The sequence below is a fragment of the Paralichthys olivaceus genome, chromosome 5 (genome assembly GCF_024713975.1).
Source record: "Paralichthys olivaceus isolate ysfri-2021 chromosome 5, ASM2471397v2, whole genome shotgun sequence".
Classification (NCBI taxonomy): Eukaryota; Metazoa; Chordata; class Actinopteri; order Pleuronectiformes; family Paralichthyidae; genus Paralichthys; species Paralichthys olivaceus.
The window spans coordinates 22,552,545-22,572,821 of record NC_091097.1 but is presented as its reverse complement, the minus strand read 5'-3'; the positions used below and the strand labels follow the sequence as shown (position 1 = coordinate 22,572,821).

At 41.8% G+C, this 20,277-nt stretch overlaps 18 non-coding genes and 15 pseudogenes across 18 annotated transcripts; all 33 read right to left on the bottom strand.

Annotated features, from left to right (window-relative positions):
* Nucleotides 1-464: 464 nt before the first annotated feature.
* Nucleotides 465-583, bottom strand: LOC138408252 (5S ribosomal RNA). The gene has a single exon (XR_011241571.1). It is a non-coding gene; the product is annotated as a 5S ribosomal RNA (ribosomal RNA).
* A 490-nt stretch (nucleotides 584-1,073) lies between these two features.
* Nucleotides 1,074-1,192, bottom strand: LOC138408973 (5S ribosomal RNA). Its single transcript, XR_011242294.1, has one exon. It is a non-coding gene; the product is annotated as a 5S ribosomal RNA (ribosomal RNA).
* Nucleotides 1,193-1,682: 490 nt separating this feature from the next.
* Nucleotides 1,683-1,801, bottom strand: LOC138408756 (5S ribosomal RNA). Its single transcript, XR_011242075.1, has one exon. It is a non-coding gene; the product is annotated as a 5S ribosomal RNA (ribosomal RNA).
* A 490-nt stretch (nucleotides 1,802-2,291) lies between these two features.
* LOC138408251 (5S ribosomal RNA) lies at nucleotides 2,292-2,410 on the bottom strand. Its single transcript, XR_011241570.1, has one exon. It is a non-coding gene; the product is annotated as a 5S ribosomal RNA (ribosomal RNA).
* A 490-nt stretch (nucleotides 2,411-2,900) lies between these two features.
* Nucleotides 2,901-3,009, bottom strand: LOC138409533 (5S ribosomal RNA; annotated as a pseudogene).
* A 490-nt stretch (nucleotides 3,010-3,499) lies between these two features.
* Nucleotides 3,500-3,618, bottom strand: LOC138408972 (5S ribosomal RNA). The gene has a single exon (XR_011242293.1). It is a non-coding gene; the product is annotated as a 5S ribosomal RNA (ribosomal RNA).
* Nucleotides 3,619-4,108: 490 nt separating this feature from the next.
* LOC138408971 (5S ribosomal RNA) lies at nucleotides 4,109-4,227 on the bottom strand. Its single transcript, XR_011242292.1, has one exon. It is a non-coding gene; the product is annotated as a 5S ribosomal RNA (ribosomal RNA).
* Nucleotides 4,228-4,717: 490 nt separating this feature from the next.
* Nucleotides 4,718-4,836, bottom strand: LOC138408755 (5S ribosomal RNA). The gene has a single exon (XR_011242074.1). It is a non-coding gene; the product is annotated as a 5S ribosomal RNA (ribosomal RNA).
* A 490-nt stretch (nucleotides 4,837-5,326) lies between these two features.
* On the bottom strand, nucleotides 5,327-5,445 carry LOC138408015 (5S ribosomal RNA). The gene has a single exon (XR_011241333.1). It is a non-coding gene; the product is annotated as a 5S ribosomal RNA (ribosomal RNA).
* Nucleotides 5,446-5,935: 490 nt separating this feature from the next.
* On the bottom strand, nucleotides 5,936-6,054 carry LOC138408393 (5S ribosomal RNA). The gene has a single exon (XR_011241712.1). It is a non-coding gene; the product is annotated as a 5S ribosomal RNA (ribosomal RNA).
* Nucleotides 6,055-6,544: 490 nt separating this feature from the next.
* Nucleotides 6,545-6,653, bottom strand: LOC138409721 (5S ribosomal RNA; annotated as a pseudogene).
* A 490-nt stretch (nucleotides 6,654-7,143) lies between these two features.
* LOC138409532 (5S ribosomal RNA) lies at nucleotides 7,144-7,252 on the bottom strand (annotated as a pseudogene).
* A 490-nt stretch (nucleotides 7,253-7,742) lies between these two features.
* Nucleotides 7,743-7,851, bottom strand: LOC138409720 (5S ribosomal RNA; annotated as a pseudogene).
* A 490-nt stretch (nucleotides 7,852-8,341) lies between these two features.
* LOC138408250 (5S ribosomal RNA) lies at nucleotides 8,342-8,460 on the bottom strand. Its single transcript, XR_011241569.1, has one exon. It is a non-coding gene; the product is annotated as a 5S ribosomal RNA (ribosomal RNA).
* Nucleotides 8,461-8,950: 490 nt separating this feature from the next.
* Nucleotides 8,951-9,059, bottom strand: LOC138409531 (5S ribosomal RNA; annotated as a pseudogene).
* Nucleotides 9,060-9,549: 490 nt separating this feature from the next.
* On the bottom strand, nucleotides 9,550-9,668 carry LOC138408014 (5S ribosomal RNA). Its single transcript, XR_011241332.1, has one exon. It is a non-coding gene; the product is annotated as a 5S ribosomal RNA (ribosomal RNA).
* A 490-nt stretch (nucleotides 9,669-10,158) lies between these two features.
* Nucleotides 10,159-10,267, bottom strand: LOC138409719 (5S ribosomal RNA; annotated as a pseudogene).
* A 490-nt stretch (nucleotides 10,268-10,757) lies between these two features.
* On the bottom strand, nucleotides 10,758-10,866 carry LOC138409530 (5S ribosomal RNA; annotated as a pseudogene).
* Nucleotides 10,867-11,356: 490 nt separating this feature from the next.
* Nucleotides 11,357-11,465, bottom strand: LOC138409717 (5S ribosomal RNA; annotated as a pseudogene).
* Nucleotides 11,466-11,955: 490 nt separating this feature from the next.
* Nucleotides 11,956-12,074, bottom strand: LOC138408249 (5S ribosomal RNA). Its single transcript, XR_011241568.1, has one exon. It is a non-coding gene; the product is annotated as a 5S ribosomal RNA (ribosomal RNA).
* A 490-nt stretch (nucleotides 12,075-12,564) lies between these two features.
* LOC138409528 (5S ribosomal RNA) lies at nucleotides 12,565-12,673 on the bottom strand (annotated as a pseudogene).
* Nucleotides 12,674-13,163: 490 nt separating this feature from the next.
* Nucleotides 13,164-13,282, bottom strand: LOC138408013 (5S ribosomal RNA). Its single transcript, XR_011241331.1, has one exon. It is a non-coding gene; the product is annotated as a 5S ribosomal RNA (ribosomal RNA).
* Nucleotides 13,283-13,772: 490 nt separating this feature from the next.
* Nucleotides 13,773-13,881, bottom strand: LOC138409716 (5S ribosomal RNA; annotated as a pseudogene).
* Nucleotides 13,882-14,371: 490 nt separating this feature from the next.
* On the bottom strand, nucleotides 14,372-14,490 carry LOC138408248 (5S ribosomal RNA). The gene has a single exon (XR_011241567.1). It is a non-coding gene; the product is annotated as a 5S ribosomal RNA (ribosomal RNA).
* A 490-nt stretch (nucleotides 14,491-14,980) lies between these two features.
* LOC138409527 (5S ribosomal RNA) lies at nucleotides 14,981-15,089 on the bottom strand (annotated as a pseudogene).
* A 490-nt stretch (nucleotides 15,090-15,579) lies between these two features.
* On the bottom strand, nucleotides 15,580-15,688 carry LOC138409715 (5S ribosomal RNA; annotated as a pseudogene).
* A 490-nt stretch (nucleotides 15,689-16,178) lies between these two features.
* Nucleotides 16,179-16,297, bottom strand: LOC138408247 (5S ribosomal RNA). The gene has a single exon (XR_011241566.1). It is a non-coding gene; the product is annotated as a 5S ribosomal RNA (ribosomal RNA).
* Nucleotides 16,298-16,787: 490 nt separating this feature from the next.
* Nucleotides 16,788-16,896, bottom strand: LOC138409526 (5S ribosomal RNA; annotated as a pseudogene).
* A 490-nt stretch (nucleotides 16,897-17,386) lies between these two features.
* On the bottom strand, nucleotides 17,387-17,505 carry LOC138408012 (5S ribosomal RNA). Its single transcript, XR_011241330.1, has one exon. It is a non-coding gene; the product is annotated as a 5S ribosomal RNA (ribosomal RNA).
* A 490-nt stretch (nucleotides 17,506-17,995) lies between these two features.
* On the bottom strand, nucleotides 17,996-18,104 carry LOC138409714 (5S ribosomal RNA; annotated as a pseudogene).
* Nucleotides 18,105-18,594: 490 nt separating this feature from the next.
* LOC138408246 (5S ribosomal RNA) lies at nucleotides 18,595-18,713 on the bottom strand. The gene has a single exon (XR_011241565.1). It is a non-coding gene; the product is annotated as a 5S ribosomal RNA (ribosomal RNA).
* Nucleotides 18,714-19,203: 490 nt separating this feature from the next.
* Nucleotides 19,204-19,312, bottom strand: LOC138409525 (5S ribosomal RNA; annotated as a pseudogene).
* Nucleotides 19,313-19,802: 490 nt separating this feature from the next.
* LOC138408434 (5S ribosomal RNA) lies at nucleotides 19,803-19,921 on the bottom strand. Its single transcript, XR_011241753.1, has one exon. It is a non-coding gene; the product is annotated as a 5S ribosomal RNA (ribosomal RNA).
* Nucleotides 19,922-20,277: the final 356 nt, after the last annotated feature.

Here is a 20,277-nt window from a genome sequence, read left to right as displayed (position 1 = left end):
TTATACATGTGAATCATCACCATCATCAATGGTTCTTCTGTTGCTTTGCAACCATAGCATCTTGAGGTGTGGGTGGGCGGGAGGGTCAATTGTTCCAAAATCAATCTCAAGGTGCAATTTTGGCATATCGTTGCAAGAAAAAAATCATTACAATTTTCAAAAATGACCTTCAGCAATATTGTCAGTGTTTCATATCCAGTTGTTTCCCTGATGCAGAGTAAACTCCCTGCTCTTTCATCGCTCTCTCCAAATAAGACAATTTGAAAATGATATGTTAATAAAACATGAATAAAGTAGTGTTTTGATTAGAAACAAATCTGATGAATGCTCACTTTCACCTTTCAGTGATGATGTTAGGGTTCCATATTCTTTTTTCCTTTGATGAACAGTCTTTCCTGCTCTTTCCAAGAGGTGTCTCCTCTGAAGCAGCAGCAACAGCGCCCTCTGCAAAGAAAAGTCTAAAAAGCTTACAGCACCTGGTATTCCCAGGCGGTCTCCCATTCAAGTACTAACCAGGCCCGACCCTGCTTAGCTTCCGAGATCAGACGAGATCGGGCGTGTTCAGGGTGGTATGGCCGTAAGCGATTAACTCCACCCACAATACCTCCTTTATACATGTGAATCATCACCATCATCAATGGTTCTTCTGTTGCTTTGCAACCATAGCATCTTGAGGTGTGGGTGGGCGGGAGGGTCAATTGTTCCAAAATCAATCTCAAGGTGCAATTTTGGCATATCGTTGCAAGAAAAAAATCATTACAATTTTCAAAAATGACCTTCAGCAATATTGTCAGTGTTTCATATCCAGTTGTTTCCCTGATGCAGAGTATACTCCCTGCTCTTTCATCGCTCTCTCCAAATAAGACAATTTGAAAATGATATGTTAATAAAACATGAATAAAGTAGTATTTTGATTAGAAACAAATCTGATGAATGCTCACTTTCACCTTTCAGTGATGATGTGAGGGTTCCATATTCTTTTTTCCTTTGATGAACAGTCTTTCCTGCTCTTTCCAAGAGGTGTCTCCTCTGAAGCAGCAGCAACAGCGCCCTCTGCAAAGAAAAGTCTAAAAAGCTTACAGCACCTGGTATTCCCAGGCGGTCTCCCATTCAAGTACTAACAAGGCCCGACCCTGCTTAGCTTCCGAGATCGGACGAGATCGGGCGTGTTCAGGGTGGTATGGCCGTAAGCGATTAACTCCACCCACAATACCTCCTTTATACATGTGAATCATCACCATCATCAATGGTTCTTCTGTTGCTTTGCAACCATAGCATCTTGAGGTGTGGGTGGGCGGGAGGGTCAATTGTTCCAAAATCAATCTCAAGGTGCAATTTTGGCATATCGTTGCAAGAAAAAAATCATTACAATTTTCAAAAATGACCTTCAGCAATATTGTCAGTGTTTCATATCCAGTTGTTTCCCTGATGCAGAGTAAACTCCCTGCTCTTTCATCGCTCTCTCCAAATAAGACAATTTGAAAATGATATGTTAATAAAACATGAATAAAGTAGTGTTTTGATTAGAAACAAATCTGATGAATGCTCACTTTCACCTTTCAGTGATGATGTGAGGGTTCCATATTCTTTTTTCCTTTGATGAACAGTCTTTCCTGCTCTTTCCAAGAGGTGTCTCCTCTGAAGCAGCAGCAACAGCGCCCTCTGCAAAGAAAAGTCTAAAAAGCTTACAGCACCTGGTATTCCCAGGCGGTCTCCCATTCAAGTACTAACCAGGCCCGACCCTGCTTAGCTTCCGAGATCGGACGAGATCGGGCGTGTTCAGTGTGGTATGGCCGTAAGCGATTAACTCCACCCACAATACCTCCTTTATACATGTGAATCATCACCATCATCAATGGTTCTTCTGTTGCTTTGCAACCATAGCATCTTGAGGTGTGGGTGGGCGGGAGGGTCAATTGTTCCAAAATCAATCTCAAGGTGCAATTTTGGCATATCGTTGCAAGAAAAAAATCATTACAATTTTCAAAAATGACCTTCAGCAATATTGTCAGTGTTTCATATCCAGTTGTTTCCCTGATGCAGAGTAAACTCCCTGCTCTTTCATCGCTCTCTCCAAATAAGACAATTTGAAAATGATATGTTAATAAAACATGAATAAAGTAGTGTTTTGATTAGAAACAAATCTGATGAATGCTCACTTTCACCTTTCAGTGATGATGTTAGGGTTCCATATTCTTTTTTCCTTTGATGAACAGTCTTTCCTGCTCTTTCCAAGAGGTGTCTCCTCTGAAGCAGCAGCAACAGCGCCCTCTGCAAAGAAAAGTCTAAAAAGCTTACAGCACCTGGTATTCCCAGGCGGTCTCCCATTCAAGTACTAACCAGGCCCGACCCTGCTTAGCTTCCGAGATCAGACGAGATCGGGCGTGTTCAGGGTGGTATGGCCGTAAGCGATTAACTCCACCCACAATACCTCCTTTATACATGTGAATCATCACCATCATCAATGGTTCTTCTGTTGCTTTGCAACCATAGCATCTTGAGGTGTGGGTGGGCGGGAGGGTCAATTGTTCCAAAATCAATCTCAAGGTGCAATTTTGGCATATCGTTGCAAGAAAAAAATCATTACAATTTTCAAAAATGACCTTCAGCAATATTGTCAGTGTTTCATATCCAGTTGTTTCCCTGATGCAGAGTAAACTCCCTGCTCTTTCATCGCTCTCTCCAAATAAGACAATTTGAAAATGATATGTTAATAAAACATGAATAAAGTAGTGTTTTGATTAGAAACAAATCTGATGAATGCTCACTTTCACCTTTCAGTGATGATGTTAGGGTTCCATATTCTTTTTTCCTTTGATGAACAGTCTTTCCTGCTCTTTCCAAGAGGTGTCTCCTCTGAAGCAGCAGCAACAGCGCCCTCTGCAAAGAAAAGTCTAAAAAGCTTACAGCACCTGGTATTCCCAGGCGGTCTCCCATTCAAGTACTAACCAGGCCCGACCCTGCTTAGCTTCCGAGATCGGGCGTGTTCAGGGTGGTATGGCCGTAAGCGATTAACTCCACCCACAATACCTCCTTTATACATGTGAATCATCACCATCATCAATGGTTCTTCTGTTGCTTTGCAACCATAGCATCTTGAGGTGTGGGTGGGCGGGAGGGTCAATTGTTCCAAAATCAATCTCAAGGTGCAATTTTGGCATATCGTTGCAAGAAAAAAATCATTACAATTTTCAAAAATGACCTTCAGCAATATTGTCAGTGTTTCATATCCAGTTGTTTCCCTGATGCAGAGTAAACTCCCTGCTCTTTCATCGCTCTCTCCAAATAAGACAATTTGAAAATGATATGTTAATAAAACATGAATAAAGTAGTATTTTGATTAGAAACAAATCTGATGAATGCTCACTTTCACCTTTCAGTGATGATGTGAGGGTTCCATATTCTTTTTTCCTTTGATGAACAGTCTTTCCTGCTCTTTCCAAGAGGTGTCTCCTCTGAAGCAGCAGCAACAGCGCCCTCTGCAAAGAAAAGTCTAAAAAGCTTACAGCACCTGGTATTCCCAGGCGGTCTCCCATTCAAGTACTAACAAGGCCCGACCCTGCTTAGCTTCCGAGATCGGACGAGATCGGGCGTGTTCAGGGTGGTATGGCCGTAAGCGATTAACTCCACCCACAATACCTCCTTTATACATGTGAATCATCACCATCATCAATGGTTCTTCTGTTGCTTTGCAACCATAGCATCTTGAGGTGTGGGTGGGCGGGAGGGTCAATTGTTCCAAAATCAATCTCAAGGTGCAATTTTGGCATATCGTTGCAAGAAAAAAATCATTACAATTTTCAAAAATGACCTTCAGCAATATTGTCAGTGTTTCATATCCAGTTGTTTCCCTGATGCAGAGTAAACTCCCTGCTCTTTCATCGCTCTCTCCAAATAAGACAATTTGAAAATGATATGTTAATAAAACATGAATAAAGTAGTGTTTTGATTAGAAACAAATCTGATGAATGCTCACTTTCACCTTTCAGTGATGATGTGAGGGTTCCATATTCTTTTTTCCTTTGATGAACAGTCTTTCCTGCTCTTTCCAAGAGGTGTCTCCTCTGAAGCAGCAGCAACAGCGCCCTCTGCAAAGAAAAGTCTAAAAAGCTTACAGCACCTGGTATTCCCAGGCGGTCTCCCATTCAAGTACTAACAAGGCCCGACCCTGCTTAGCTTCCGAGATCGGACGAGATCGGGCGTGTTCAGGGTGGTATGGCCGTAAGCGATTAACTCCACCCACAATACCTCCTTTATACATGTGAATCATCACCATCATCAATGGTTCTTCTGTTGCTTTGCAACCATAGCATCTTGAGGTGTGGGTGGGCGGGAGGGTCAATTGTTCCAAAATCAATCTCAAGGTGCAATTTTGGCATATCGTTGCAAGAAAAAAATCATTACAATTTTCAAAAATGACCTTCAGCAATATTGTCAGTGTTTCATATCCAGTTGTTTCCCTGATGCAGAGTAAACTCCCTGCTCTTTCATCGCTCTCTCCAAATAAGACAATTTGAAAATGATATGTTAATAAAACATGAATAAAGTAGTGTTTTGATTAGAAACAAATCTGATGAATGCTCACTTTCACCTTTCAGTGATGATGTGAGGGTTCCATATTCTTTTTTCCTTTGATGAACAGTCTTTCCTGCTCTTTCCAAGAGGTGTCTCCTCTGAAGCAGCAGCAACAGCGCCCTCTGCAAAGAAAAGTCTAAAAAGCTTACAGCACCTGGTATTCCCAGGCGGTCTCCCATTCAAGTACTAACCAGGCCCGACCCTGCTTAGCTTCCGAGATCGGACGAGATCGGGCGTGTTCAGTGTGGTATGGCCGTAAGCGATTAACTCCACCCACAATACCTCCTTTATACATGTGAATCATCACCATCATCAATGGTTCTTCTGTTGCTTTGCAACCATAGCATCTTGAGGTGTGGGTGGGCGGGAGGGTCAATTGTTCCAAAATCAATCTCAAGGTGCAATTTTGGCATATCGTTGCAAGAAAAAAATCATTACAATTTTCAAAAATGACCTTCAGCAATATTGTCAGTGTTTCATATCCAGTTGTTTCCCTGATGCAGAGTAAACTCCCTGCTCTTTCATCGCTCTCTCCAAATAAGACAATTTGAAAATGATATGTTAATAAAACATGAATAAAGTAGTATTTTGATTAGAAACAAATCTGATGAATGCTCACTTTCACCTTTCAGTGATGATGTGAGGGTTCCATATTCTTTTTTCCTTTGATGAACAGTCTTTCCTGCTCTTTCCAAGAGGTGTCTCCTCTGAAGCAGCAGCAACAGCGCCCTCTGCAAAGAAAAGTCTAAAAAGCTTACAGCACCTGGTATTCCCAGGCGGTCTCCCATTCAAGTACTAACCAGGCCCGACCCTGCTTAGCTTCCGAGATCGGACGAGATCGGGCGTGTTCAGGGTGGTATGGCCGTAAGCGATTAACTCCACCCACAATACCTCCTTTATACATGTGAATCATCACCATCATCAATGGTTCTTCTGTTGCTTTGCAACCATAGCATCTTGAGGTGTGGGTGGGCGGGAGGGTCAATTGTTCCAAAATCAATCTCAAGGTGCAATTTTGGCATATCGTTGCAAGAAAAAAATCATTACAATTTTCAAAAATGACCTTCAGCAATATTGTCAGTGTTTCATATCCAGTTGTTTCCCTGATGCAGAGTAAACTCCCTGCTCTTTCATCGCTCTCTCCAAATAAGACAATTTGAAAATGATATGTTAATAAAACATGAATAAAGTAGTGTTTTGATTAGAAACAAATCTGATGAATGCTCACTTTCACCTTTCAGTGATGATGTGAGGGTTCCATATTCTTTTTTCCTTTGATGAACAGTCTTTCCTGCTCTTTCCAAGAGGTGTCTCCTCTGAAGCAGCAGCAACAGCGCCCTCTGCAAAGAAAAGTCTAAAAAGCTTACAGCACCTGGTATTCCCAGGCGGTCTCCCATTCAAGTACTAACCAGGCCCGACCCTGCTTAGCTTCCGAGATCGGATGAGATCGGGCGTGTTCAGGGTGGTATGGCCGTAAGTGATTAACTCCACCCACAATACCTCCTTTATACATGTGAATCATCACCATCATCAATGGTTCTTCTGTTGCTTTGCAACCATAGCATCTTGAGGTGTGGGTGGGCGGGAGGGTCAATTGTTCCAAAATCAATCTCAAGGTGCAATTTTGTCATATCGTTGCAAGAAAAAAATCATTACAATTTTCAAAAATGACCTTCAGCAATATTGTCAGTGTTTCATATCCAGTTGTTTCCCTGATGCAGAGTAAACTCCCTGCTCTTTCATCGCTCTCTCCAAATAAGACAATTTGAAAATGATATGTTAATAAAACATGAATAAAGTAGTGTTTTGATTAGAAACAAATCTGATGAATGCTCACTTTCACCTTTCAGTGATGATGTGAGGGTTCCATATTCTTTTTTCCTTTGATGAACAGTCTTTCCTGCTCTTTCCAAGAGGTGTCTCCTCTGAAGCAGCAGCAACAGCGCCCTCTGCAAAGAAAAGTCTAAAAAGCTTACAGCACCTGGTATTCCCAGGCGGTCTCCCATTCAAGTACTAACCAGGCCCGACCCTGCTTAGCTTCCGAGATCGGACGTGTTCAGGGTGGTATGGCCGTAAGCGATTAACTCCACCCACAATACCTCCTTTATACATGTGAATCATCACCATCATCAATGGTTCTTCTGTTGCTTTGCAACCATAGCATCTTGAGGTGTGGGTGGGCGGGAGGGTCAATTGTTCCAAAATCAATCTCAAGGTGCAATTTTGGCATATCGTTGCAAGAAAAAAATCATTACAATTTTCAAAAATGACCTTCAGCAATATTGTCAGTGTTTCATATCCAGTTGTTTCCCTGATGCAGAGTAAACTCCCTGCTCTTTCATCGCTCTCTCCAAATAAGACAATTTGAAAATGATATGTTAATAAAACATGAATAAAGTAGTGTTTTGATTAGAAACAAATCTGATGAATGCTCACTTTCACCTTTCAGTGATGATGTTAGGGTTCCATATTCTTTTTTCCTTTGATGAACAGTCTTTCCTGCTCTTTCCAAGAGGTGTCTCCTCTGAAGCAGCAGCAACAGCGCCCTCTGCAAAGAAAAGTCTAAAAAGCTTACAGCACCTGGTATTCCCAGGCGGTCTCCCATTCAAGTACTAACCAGGCCCGACCCTGCTTAGCTTCCGAGATCGGGCGTGTTCAGGGTGGTATGGCCGTAAGCGATTAACTCCACCCACAATACCTCCTTTATACATGTGAATCATCACCATCATCAATGGTTCTTCTGTTGCTTTGCAACCATAGCATCTTGAGGTGTGGGTGGGCGGGAGGGTCAATTGTTCCAAAATCAATCTCAAGGTGCAATTTTGGCATATCGTTGCAAGAAAAAAATCATTACAATTTTCAAAAATGACCTTCAGCAATATTGTCAGTGTTTCATATCCAGTTGTTTCCCTGATGCAGAGTAAACTCCCTGCTCTTTCATCGCTCTCTCCAAATAAGACAATTTGAAAATGATATGTTAATAAAACATGAATAAAGTAGTATTTTGATTAGAAACAAATCTGATGAATGCTCACTTTCACCTTTCAGTGATGATGTTAGGGTTCCATATTCTTTTTTCCTTTGATGAACAGTCTTTCCTGCTCTTTCCAAGAGGTGTCTCCTCTGAATCAGCAGCAACAGCGCCCTCTGCAAAGAAAAGTCTAAAAAGCTTACAGCACCTGGTATTCCCAGGCGGTCTCCCATTCAAGTACTAACCAGGCCCGACCCTGCTTAGCTTCCGAGATCGGACGTGTTCAGGGTGGTATGGCCGTAAGCGATTAACTCCACCCACAATACCTCCTTTATACATGTGAATCATCACCATCATCAATGGTTCTTCTGTTGCTTTGCAACCATAGCATCTTGAGGTGTGGGTGGGCGGGAGGGTCAATTGTTCCAAAATCAATCTCAAGGTGCAATTTTGTCATATCGTTGCAAGAAAAAAATCATTACAATTTTCAAAAATGACCTTCAGCAATATTGTCAGTGTTTCATATCTAGTTGTTTCCCTGATGCAGAGTAAACTCCCTGCTCTTTCATCGCTCTCTCCAAATAAGACAATTTGAAAATGATATGTTAATAAAACATGAATAAAGTAGTGTTTTGATTAGAAACAAATCTGATGAATGCTCACTTTCACCTTTCAGTGATGATGTTAGGGTTCCATATTCTTTTTTCCTTTGATGAACAGTCTTTCCTGCTCTTTCCAAGAGGTGTCTCCTCTGAAGCAGCAGCAACAGCGCCCTCTGCAAAGAAAAGTCTAAAAAGCTTACAGCACCTGGTATTCCCAGGCGGTCTCCCATTCAAGTACTAACCAGGCCCGACCCTGCTTAGCTTCCGAGATCAGACGAGATCGGGCGTGTTCAGGGTGGTATGGCCGTAAGCGATTAACTCCACCCACAATACCTCCTTTATACATGTGAATCATCACCATCATCAATGGTTCTTCTGTTGCTTTGCAACCATAGCATCTTGAGGTGTGGGTGGGCGGGAGGGTCAATTGTTCCAAAATCAATCTCAAGGTGCAATTTTGGCATATCGTTGCAAGAAAAAAATCATTACAATTTTCAAAAATGACCTTCAGCAATATTGTCAGTGTTTCATATCCAGTTGTTTCCCTGATGCAGAGTAAACTCCCTGCTCTTTCATCGCTCTCTCCAAATAAGACAATTTGAAAATGATATGTTAATAAAACATGAATAAAGTAGTGTTTTGATTAGAAACAAATCTGATGAATGCTCACTTTCACCTTTCAGTGATGATGTTAGGGTTCCATATTCTTTTTTCCTTTGATGAACAGTCTTTCCTGCTCTTTCCAAGAGGTGTCTCCTCTGAAGCAGCAGCAACAGCGCCCTCTGCAAAGAAAAGTCTAAAAAGCTTACAGCACCTGGTATTCCCAGGCGGTCTCCCATTCAAGTACTAACCAGGCCCGACCCTGCTTAGCTTCCGAGATCGGGCGTGTTCAGGGTGGTATGGCCGTAAGCGATTAACTCCACCCACAATACCTCCTTTATACATGTGAATCATCACCATCATCAATGGTTCTTCTGTTGCTTTGCAACCATAGCATCTTGAGGTGTGGGTGGGCGGGAGGGTCAATTGTTCCAAAATCAATCTCAAGGTGCAATTTTGGCATATCGTTGCAAGAAAAAAATCATTACAATTTTCAAAAATGACCTTCAGCAATATTGTCAGTGTTTCATATCCAGTTGTTTCCCTGATGCAGAGTAAACTCCCTGCTCTTTCATCGCTCTCTCCAAATAAGACAATTTGAAAATGATATGTTAATAAAACATGAATAAAGTAGTATTTTGATTAGAAACAAATCTGATGAATGCTCACTTTCACCTTTCAGTGATGATGTGAGGGTTCCATATTCTTTTTTCCTTTGATGAACAGTCTTTCCTGCTCTTTCCAAGAGGTGTCTCCTCTGAAGCAGCAGCAACAGCGCCCTCTGCAAAGAAAAGTCTAAAAAGCTTACAGCACCTGGTATTCCCAGGCGGTCTCCCATTCAAGTACTAACCAGGCCCGACCCTGCTTAGCTTCCGAGATCGGACGAGATCGGGCGTGTTCAGGGTGGTATGGCCGTAAGCGATTAACTCCACCCACAATACCTCCTTTATACATGTGAATCATCACCATCATCAATGGTTCTTCTGTTGCTTTGCAACCATAGCATCTTGAGGTGTGGGTGGGCGGGAGGGTCAATTGTTCCAAAATCAATCTCAAGGTGCAATTTTGGCATATCGTTGCAAGAAAAAAATCATTACAATTTTCAAAAATGACCTTCAGCAATATTGTCAGTGTTTCATATCCAGTTGTTTCCCTGATGCAGAGTAAACTCCCTGCTCTTTCATCGCTCTCTCCAAATAAGACAATTTGAAAATGATATGTTAATAAAACATGAATAAAGTAGTGTTTTGATTAGAAACAAATCTGATGAATGCTCACTTTCACCTTTCAGTGATGATGTTAGGGTTCCATATTCTTTTTTCCTTTGATGAACAGTCTTTCCTGCTCTTTCCAAGAGGTGTCTCCTCTGAAGCAGCAGCAACAGCGCCCTCTGCAAAGAAAAGTCTAAAAAGCTTACAGCACCTGGTATTCCCAGGCGGTCTCCCATTCAAGTACTAACCAGGCCCGACCCTGCTTAGCTTCCGAGATCGGACGTGTTCAGGGTGGTATGGCCGTAAGCGATTAACTCCACCCACAATACCTCCTTTATACATGTGAATCATCACCATCATCAATGGTTCTTCTGTTGCTTTGCAACCATAGCATCTTGAGGTGTGGGTGGGCGGGAGGGTCAATTGTTCCAAAATCAATCTCAAGGTGCAATTTTGGCATATCGTTGCAAGAAAAAAATCATTACAATTTTCAAAAATGACCTTCAGCAATATTGTCAGTGTTTCATATCCAGTTGTTTCCCTGATGCAGAGTAAACTCCCTGCTCTTTCATCGCTCTCTCCAAATAAGACAATTTGAAAATGATATGTTAATAAAACATGAATAAAGTAGTGTTTTGATTAGAAACAAATCTGATGAATGCTCACTTTCACCTTTCAGTGATGATGTTAGGGTTCCATATTCTTTTTTCCTTTGATGAACAGTCTTTCCTGCTCTTTCCAAGAGGTGTCTCCTCTGAAGCAGCAGCAACAGCGCCCTCTGCAAAGAAAAGTCTAAAAAGCTTACAGCACCTGGTATTCCCAGGCGGTCTCCCATTCAAGTACTAACCAGGCCCGACCCTGCTTAGCTTCCGAGATCGGGCGTGTTCAGGGTGGTATGGCCGTAAGCGATTAACTCCACCCACAATACCTCCTTTATACATGTGAATCATCACCATCATCAATGGTTCTTCTGTTGCTTTGCAACCATAGCATCTTGAGGTGTGGGTGGGCGGGAGGGTCAATTGTTCCAAAATCAATCTCAAGGTGCAATTTTGGCATATCGTTGCAAGAAAAAAATCATTACAATTTTCAAAAATGACCTTCAGCAATATTGTCAGTGTTTCATATCCAGTTGTTTCCCTGATGCAGAGTAAACTCCCTGCTCTTTCATCGCTCTCTCCAAATAAGACAATTTGAAAATGATATGTTAATAAAACATGAATAAAGTAGTATTTTGATTAGAAACAAATCTGATGAATGCTCACTTTCACCTTTCAGTGATGATGTTAGGGTTCCATATTCTTTTTTCCTTTGATGAACAGTCTTTCCTGCTCTTTCCAAGAGGTGTCTCCTCTGAATCAGCAGCAACAGCGCCCTCTGCAAAGAAAAGTCTAAAAAGCTTACAGCACCTGGTATTCCCAGGCGGTCTCCCATTCAAGTACTAACCAGGCCCGACCCTGCTTAGCTTCCGAGATCGGACGTGTTCAGGGTGGTATGGCCGTAAGCGATTAACTCCACCCACAATACCTCCTTTATACATGTGAATCATCACCATCATCAATGGTTCTTCTGTTGCTTTGCAACCATAGCATCTTGAGGTGTGGGTGGGCGGGAGGGTCAATTGTTCCAAAATCAATCTCAAGGTGCAATTTTGTCATATCGTTGCAAGAAAAAAATCATTACAATTTTCAAAAATGACCTTCAGCAATATTGTCAGTGTTTCATATCTAGTTGTTTCCCTGATGCAGAGTAAACTCCCTGCTCTTTCATCGCTCTCTCCAAATAAGACAATTTGAAAATGATATGTTAATAAAACATGAATAAAGTAGTGTTTTGATTAGAAACAAATCTGATGAATGCTCACTTTCACCTTTCAGTGATGATGTTAGGGTTCCATATTCTTTTTTCCTTTGATGAACAGTCTTTCCTGCTCTTTCCAAGAGGTGTCTCCTCTGAAGCAGCAGCAACAGCGCCCTCTGCAAAGAAAAGTCTAAAAAGCTTACAGCACCTGGTATTCCCAGGCGGTCTCCCATTCAAGTACTAACCAGGCCCGACCCTGCTTAGCTTCCGAGATCAGACGAGATCGGGCGTGTTCAGGGTGGTATGGCCGTAAGCGATTAACTCCACCCACAATACCTCCTTTATACATGTGAATCATCACCATCATCAATGGTTCTTCTGTTGCTTTGCAACCATAGCATCTTGAGGTGTGGGTGGGCGGGAGGGTCAATTGTTCCAAAATCAATCTCAAGGTGCAATTTTGGCATATCGTTGCAAGAAAAAAATCATTACAATTTTCAAAAATGACCTTCAGCAATATTGTCAGTGTTTCATATCCAGTTGTTTCCCTGATGCAGAGTAAACTCCCTGCTCTTTCATCGCTCTCTCCAAATAAGACAATTTGAAAATGATATGTTAATAAAACATGAATAAAGTAGTGTTTTGATTAGAAACAAATCTGATGAATGCTCACTTTCACCTTTCAGTGATGATGTTAGGGTTCCATATTCTTTTTTCCTTTGATGAACAGTCTTTCCTGCTCTTTCCAAGAGGTGTCTCCTCTGAAGCAGCAGCAACAGCGCCCTCTGCAAAGAAAAGTCTAAAAAGCTTACAGCACCTGGTATTCCCAGGCGGTCTCCCATTCAAGTACTAACCAGGCCCGACCCTGCTTAGCTTCCGAGATCGGGCGTGTTCAGGGTGGTATGGCCGTAAGCGATTAACTCCACCCACAATACCTCCTTTATACATGTGAATCATCACCATCATCAATGGTTCTTCTGTTGCTTTGCAACCATAGCATCTTGAGGTGTGGGTGGGCGGGAGGGTCAATTGTTCCAAAATCAATCTCAAGGTGCAATTTTGGCATATCGTTGCAAGAAAAAAATCATTACAATTTTCAAAAATGACCTTCAGCAATATTGTCAGTGTTTCATATCCAGTTGTTTCCCTGATGCAGAGTAAACTCCCTGCTCTTTCATCGCTCTCTCCAAATAAGACAATTTGAAAATGATATGTTAATAAAACATGAATAAAGTAGTATTTTGATTAGAAACAAATCTGATGAATGCTCACTTTCACCTTTCAGTGATGATGTGAGGGTTCCATATTCTTTTTTCCTTTGATGAACAGTCTTTCCTGCTCTTTCCAAGAGGTGTCTCCTCTGAAGCAGCAGCAACAGCGCCCTCTGCAAAGAAAAGTCTAAAAAGCTTACAGCACCTGGTATTCCCAGGCGGTCTCCCATTCAAGTACTAACCAGGCCCGACCCTGCTTAGCTTCCGAGATCGGACGAGATCGGGCGTGTTCAGGGTGGTATGGCCGTAAGCGATTAACTCCACCCACAATACCTCCTTTATACATGTGAATCATCACCATCATCAATGGTTCTTCTGTTGCTTTGCAACCATAGCATCTTGAGGTGTGGGTGGGCGGGAGGGTCAATTGTTCCAAAATCAATCTCAAGGTGCAATTTTGGCATATCGTTGCAAGAAAAAAATCATTACAATTTTCAAAAATGACCTTCAGCAATATTGTCAGTGTTTCATATCCAGTTGTTTCCCTGATGCAGAGTAAACTCCCTGCTCTTTCATCGCTCTCTCCAAATAAGACAATTTGAAAATGATATGTTAATAAAACATGAATAAAGTAGTGTTTTGATTAGAAACAAATCTGATGAATGCTCACTTTCACCTTTCAGTGATGATGTTAGGGTTCCATATTCTTTTTTCCTTTGATGAACAGTCTTTCCTGCTCTTTCCAAGAGGTGTCTCCTCTGAAGCAGCAGCAACAGCGCCCTCTGCAAAGAAAAGTCTAAAAAGCTTACAGCACCTGGTATTCCCAGGCGGTCTCCCATTCAAGTACTAACCAGGCCCGACCCTGCTTAGCTTCCGAGATCGGACGTGTTCAGGGTGGTATGGCCGTAAGCGATTAACTCCACCCACAATACCTCCTTTATACATGTGAATCATCACCATCATCAATGGTTCTTCTGTTGCTTTGCAACCATAGCATCTTGAGGTGTGGGTGGGCGGGAGGGTCAATTGTTCCAAAATCAATCTCAAGGTGCAATTTTGTCATATCGTTGCAAGAAAAAAATCATTACAATTTTCAAAAATGACCTTCAGCAATATTGTCAGTGTTTCATATCTAGTTGTTTCCCTGATGCAGAGTAAACTCCCTGCTCTTTCATCGCTCTCTCCAAATAAGACAATTTGAAAATGATATGTTAATAAAACATGAATAAAGTAGTGTTTTGATTAGAAACAAATCTGATGAATGCTCACTTTCACCTTTCAGTGATGATGTTAGGGTTCCATATTCTTTTTTCCTTTGATGAACAGTCTTTCCTGCTCTTTCCAAGAGGTGTCTCCTCTGAAGCAGCAGCAACAGCGCCCTCTGCAAAGAAAAGTCTAAAAAGCTTACAGCACCTGGTATTCCCAGGCGGTCTCCCATTCAAGTACTAACCAGGCCCGACCCTGCTTAGCTTCCGAGATCAGACGAGATCGGGCGTGTTCAGGGTGGTATGGCCGTAAGCGATTAACTCCACCCACAATACCTCCTTTATACATGTGAATCATCACCATCATCAATGGTTCTTCTGTTGCTTTGCAACCATAGCATCTTGAGGTGTGGGTGGGCGGGAGGGTCAATTGTTCCAAAATCAATCTCAAGGTGCAATTTTGGCATATCGTTGCAAGAAAAAAATCATTACAATTTTCAAAAATGACCTTCAGCAATATTGTCAGTGTTTCATATCCAGTTGTTTCCCTGATGCAGAGTAAACTCCCTGCTCTTTCATCGCTCTCTCCAAATAAGACAATTTGAAAATGATATGTTAATAAAACATGAATAAAGTAGTGTTTTGATTAGAAACAAATCTGATGAATGCTCACTTTCACCTTTCAGTGATGATGTTAGGGTTCCATATTCTTTTTTCCTTTGATGAACAGTCTTTCCTGCTCTTTCCAAGAGGTGTCTCCTCTGAAGCAGCAGCAACAGCGCCCTCTGCAAAGAAAAGTCTAAAAAGCTTACAGCACCTGGTATTCCCAGGCGGTCTCCCATTCAAGTACTAACCAGGCCCGACCCTGCTTAGCTTCCGAGATCGGGCGTGTTCAGGGTGGTATGGCCGTAAGCGATTAACTCCACCCACAATACCTCCTTTATACATGTGAATCATCACCATCATCAATGGTTCTTCTGTTGCTTTGCAACCATAGCATCTTGAGGTGTGGGTAGGCGGGAGGGTCAATTGTTCCAAAATCAATCTCAAGGTGCAATTTTGGCATATCGTTGCAAGAAAAAAATCATTACAATTTTCAAAAATGACCTTCAGCAATATTGTCAGTGTTTCATATCCAGTTGTTTCCCTGATGCAGAGTAAACTCCCTGCTCTTTCATCGCTCTCTCCAAATAAGACAATTTGAAAATGATATGTTAATAAAACATGAATAAAGTAGTATTTTGATTAGAAACAAATCTGATGAATGCTCACTTTCACCTTTCAGTGATGATGTTAGGGTTCCATATTCTTTTTTCCTTTGATGAACAGTCTTTCCTGCTCTTTCCAAGAGGTGTCTCCTCTGAATCAGCAGCAACAGCGCCCTCTGCAAAGAAAAGTCTAAAAAGCTTACAGCACCTGGTATTCCCAGGCGGTCTCCCATTCAAGTACTAACCAGGCCCGACCCTGCTTAGCTTCCGAGATCGGACGTGTTCAGGGTGGTATGGCCGTAAGCGATTAACTCCACCCACAATACCTCCTTTATACATGTGAATCATCACCATCATCAATGGTTCTTCTGTTGCTTTGCAACCATAGCATCTTGAGGTGTGGGTGGGCGGGAGGGTCAATTGTTCCAAAATCAATCTCAAGGTGCAATTTTGTCATATCGTTGCAAGAAAAAAATCATTACAATTTTCAAAAATGACCTTCAGCAATATTGTCAGTGTTTCATATCTAGTTGTTTCCCTGATGCAGAGTAAACTCCCTGCTCTTTCATCGCTCTCTCCAAATAAGACAATTTGAAAATGATATGTTAATAAAACATGAATAAAGTAGTGTTTTGATTAGAAACAAATCTGATGAATGCTCACTTTCACCTTTCAGTGATGATGTTAGGGTTCCATATTCTTTTTTCCTTTGATGAACAGTCTTTCCTGCTCTTTCCAAGAGGTGTCTCCTCTGAAGCAGCAGCAACAGCGCCCTCTGCAAAGAAAAGTCTAAAAAGCTTACAGCACCTGGTATTCCCAGGCGGTCTCCCATTCAAGTACTAACCAGGCCCGACCCTGCTTAGCTTCCGAGATCAGACGAGATCGGGCGTGTTCAGGGTGGTATGGCCGTAAGCGATTAACTCCACCCACAATACCTCCTTTATACATGTGAATCATCACCATCATCAATGGTTCTTCTGTTGCTTTGCAACCATAGCATCTTGAGGTGTGGGTGGGCGGGAGGGTCAATTGTTCCAAAATCAATCTCAAGGTGCAATTTTGGCATATCGTTGCAAGAAAAAAATCATTACAATTTTCAAAAATGACCTTCAGCAATATTGTCAGTGTTTCATATCCAGTTGTTTCCCTGATGCAGAGTAAACTCCCTGCTCTTTCATCGCTCTCTCCAAATAAGACAATTTGAAAATGATATGTTAATAAAACATGAATAAAGTAGTGTTTTGATTAGAAACAAATCTGATGAATGCTCACTTTCACCTTTCAGTGATGATGTTAGGGTTCCATATTCTTTTTTCCTTTGATGAACAGTCTTTCCTGCTCTTTCCAAGAGGTGTCTCCTCTGAAGCAGCAGCAACAGCGCCCTCTGCAAAGAAAAGTCTAAAAAGCTTACAGCACCTGGTATTCCCAGGCGGTCTCCCATTCAAGTACTAACCAGGCCCGACCCTGCTTAGCTTCCGAGATCGGGCGTGTTCAGGGTGGTATGGCCGTAAGCGATTAACTCCACCCACAATACCTCCTTTATACATGTGAATCATCACCATCATCAATGGTTCTTCTGTTGCTTTGCAACCATAGCATCTTGAGGTGTGGGTGGGCGGGAGGGTCAATTGTTCCAAAATCAATCTCAAGGTGCAATTTTGGCATATCGTTGCAAGAAAAAAATCATTACAATTTTCAAAAATGACCTTCAGCAATATTGTCAGTGTTTCATATCCAGTTGTTTCCCTGATGCAGAGTAAACTCCCTGCTCTTTCATCGCTCTCTCCAAATAAGACAATTTGAAAATGATATGTTAATAAAACATGAATAAAGTAGTATTTTGATTAGAAACAAATCTGATGAATGCTCACTTTCACCTTTCAGTGATGATGTGAGGGTTCCATATTCTTTTTTCCTTTGATGAACAGTCTTTCCTGCTCTTTCCAAGAAGTGTCTCCTCTGAAGCAGCAGCAACAGCGCCCTCTGCAAAGAAAAGTCTAAAAAGCTTACAGCACCTGGTATTCCCAGGCGGTCTCCCATTCAAGTACTAACCAGGCCCGACCCTGCTTAGCTTCCGAGATCGGACGAGATCGGGCGTGTTCAGGGTGGTATGGCCGTAAGCGATTAACTCCACCCACAATACCTCCTTTATACATGTGAATCATCACCATCATCAATGGTTCTTCTGTTGCTTTGCAACCATAGCATCTTGAGGTGTGGGTGGGCGGGAGGGTCAATTGTTCCAAAATCAATCTCAAGGTGCAATTTTGGCATATCGTTGCAAGAAAAAAATCATTACAATTTTCAAAAATGACCTTCAGCAATATTGTCAGTGTTTCATATCCAGTTGTTTCCCTGATGCAGAGTAAACTCCCTGCTCTTTCATCGCTCTCTCCAAATAAGACAATTTGAAAATGATATGTTAATAAAACATGAATAAAGTAGTGTTTTGATTAGAAACAAATCTGATGAATGCTCACTTTCACCTTTCAGTGATGATGTTAGGGTTCCATATTCTTTTTTCCTTTGATGAACAGTCTTTCCTGCTCTTTCCAAGAGGTGTCTCCTCTGAAGCAGCAGCAACAGCGCCCTCTGCAAAGAAAAGTCTAAAAAGCTTACAGCACCTGGTATTCCCAGGCGGTCTCCCATTCAAGTACTAACCAGGCCCGACCCTGCTTAGCTTCCGAGATCGGACGTGTTCAGGGTGGTATGGCCGTAAGCGATTAACTCCACCCACAATACCTCCTTTATACATGTGAATCATCACCATCATCAATGGTTCTTCTGTTGCTTTGCAACCATAGCATCTTGAGGTGTGGGTGGGCGGGAGGGTCAATTGTTCCAAAATCAATCTCAAGGTGCAATTTTGTCATATCGTTGCAAGAAAAAAATCATTACAATTTTCAAAAATGACCTTCAGCAATATTGTCAGTGTTTCATATCTAGTTGTTTCCCTGATGCAGAGTAAACTCCCTGCTCTTTCATCGCTCTCTCCAAATAAGACAATTTGAAAATGATATGTTAATAAAACATGAATAAAGTAGTGTTTTGATTAGAAACAAATCTGATGAATGCTCACTTTCACCTTTCAGTGATGATGTTAGGGTTCCATATTCTTTTTTCCTTTGATGAACAGTCTTTCCTGCTCTTTCCAAGAGGTGTCTCCTCTGAAGCAGCAGCAACAGCGCCCTCTGCAAAGAAAAGTCTAAAAAGCTTACAGCACCTGGTATTCCCAGGCGGTCTCCCATTCAAGTACTAACCAGGCCCGACCCTGCTTAGCTTCCGAGATCAGACGAGATCGGGCGTGTTCAGGGTGGTATGGCCGTAAGCGATTAACTCCACCCACAATACCTCCTTTATACATGTGAATCATCACCATCATCAATGGTTCTTCTGTTGCTTTGCAACCATAGCATCTTGAGGTGTGGGTGGGCGGGAGGGTCAATTGTTCCAAAATCAATCTCAAGGTGCAATTTTGGCATATCGTTGCAAGAAAAAAATCATTACAATTTTCAAAAATGACCTTCAGCAATATTGTCAGTGTTTCATATCCAGTTGTTTCCCTGATGCAGAGTAAACTCCCTGCTCTTTCATCGCTCTCTCCAAATAAGACAATTTGAAAATGATATGTTAATAAAACATGAATAAAGTAGTGTTTTGATTAGAAACAAATCTGATGAATGCTCACTTTCACCTTTCAGTGATGATGTTAGGGTTCCATATTCTTTTTTCCTTTGATGAACAGTCTTTCCTGCTCTTTCCAAGAGGTGTCTCCTCTGAAGCAGCAGCAACAGCGCCCTCTGCAAAGAAAAGTCTAAAAAGCTTACAGCACCTGGTATTCCCAGGCGGTCTCCCATTCAAGTACTAACCAGGCCCGACCCTGCTTAGCTTCCGAGATCGGGCGTGTTCAGGGTGGTATGGCCGTAAGCGATTAACTCCACCCACAATACCTCCTTTATACATGTGAATCATCACCATCATCAATGGTTCTTCTGTTGCTTTGCAACCATAGCATCTTGAGGTGTGGGTGGGCGGGAGGGTCAATTGTTCCAAAATCAATCTCAAGGTGCAATTTTGGCATATCGTTGCAAGAAAAAAATCATTACAATTTTCAAAAATGACCTTCAGCAATATTGTCAGTGTTTCATATCCAGTTGTTTCCCTGATGCAGAGTAAACTCCCTGCTCTTTCATCGCTCTCTCCAAATAAGACAATTTGAAAATGATATGTTAATAAAACATGAATAAAGTAGTATTTTGATTAGAAACAAATCTGATGAATGCTCACTTTCACCTTTCAGTGATGATGTGAGGGTTCCATATTCTTTTTTCCTTTGATGAACAGTCTTTCCTGCTCTTTCCAAGAGGTGTCTCCTCTGAAGCAGCAGCAACAGCGCCCTCTGCAAAGAAAAGTCTAAAAAGCTTACAGCACCTGGTATTCCCAGGCGGTCTCCCATTCAAGTACTAACCAGGCCCGACCCTGCTTCGCTTCCGAGATCGGACGAGATCGGGCGTGTTCAGGGTGGTATGGCCGTAAGCGATTAACTCCACCCACAATACCTCCTTTATACATGTGAATCATCACCATCATCAATGGTTCTTCTGTTGCTTTGCAACCATAGCATCTTGAGGTGTGGGTGGGCGGGAGGGTCAATTGTTCCAAAATCAATCTCAAGGTGCAATTTTGGCATATCGTTGCAAGAAAAAAATCATTACAATTTTCAAAAATGACCTTCAGCAATATTGTCAGTGTTTCATATCCAGTTGTTTCCCTGATGCAGAGTAAACTCCCTGCTCTTTCATCGCTCTCTCCAAATAAGACAATTTGAAAATGATATGTTAATAAAACATGAATAAAGTAGTGTTTTGATTAGAAACAAATCTGATGAATGCTC